Source organism: Limulus polyphemus, unplaced genomic scaffold (genome assembly GCF_000517525.1).
Source record: "Limulus polyphemus unplaced genomic scaffold, Limulus_polyphemus-2.1.2 Scaffold4491, whole genome shotgun sequence".
Taxonomy (NCBI): Eukaryota; Metazoa; Arthropoda; class Merostomata; order Xiphosura; family Limulidae; genus Limulus; species Limulus polyphemus.
In genome coordinates this window covers 57,350-58,178 of record NW_013670101.1, presented here as the reverse complement: position 1 = coordinate 58,178, position 829 = coordinate 57,350, and positions in this window count along the sequence as shown.

The following is an 829-nucleotide window of genomic DNA, read 5'->3' as shown; positions in this document are numbered from 1 at the left end:
AAGGGGAGAGCCTGCAAGAGCTTTAACTGGACTTGGAAAGCATGGCACACAAGGCCTACCCCACCGCACCACCCGATCTCCTCAAGTTGTTGCTGAGGGATCAGTTCGTAGATGCCTTGGACAGTCCACAACTTAAGATACAAGTGAAGCAAGCACACCTCTCTACCATGCAAGATGCAATGGCCAGAGCTCTCGAATTTGAATCCTACGTTAAGTCCAGCACAGAAGTACCAGGGTTAGTACAGTCATCTGGATTCAAGGCCAGAAAAGGGCTGCTTTCAGAGAGGTTTGAGGGACTTTGCTGGCACTGTAACAAACCTGGACACAGGAGAGCTCAATGCTGGAACCTTCAACACAAAGGAGATGATACAGCAGGAAAGGCTGCTATCCAGAAAGGCTGTTGGAACTGTGGGGAGCAAGGACATCTGAGGAGCCAGTATACGAAGAATATTACCAACAAGTCAGCCTCAAAGAGACCAGTAGTGGTTGGTGTTGAGAGACACTCACCAACCCCCATCATTAAAGTCCCTACAGCTAGGTGTAAAATGCCAAGCACACACAGCGTCTATGTGACAGAAAAGCTGGATGGCCAAAGGTGCAACTTTGTCATAGATTCTGCGTCTCAGCAAACCCTTGTGAGCATCAAGGTGTTAGATCACGAAGGAGCTACAGAAGCTTTGTGGTCTGACAGGACATTCTACAAGATTGTGGGGACCAGTGTGGGTAACTATTGAGCTTATGGGCATAAAGGACAGACAGAAAGTATACTTGGCTGACATTGAAAACCAATGCATATTAGGATTAGACTATCTACTACCAAGGAAGTTTG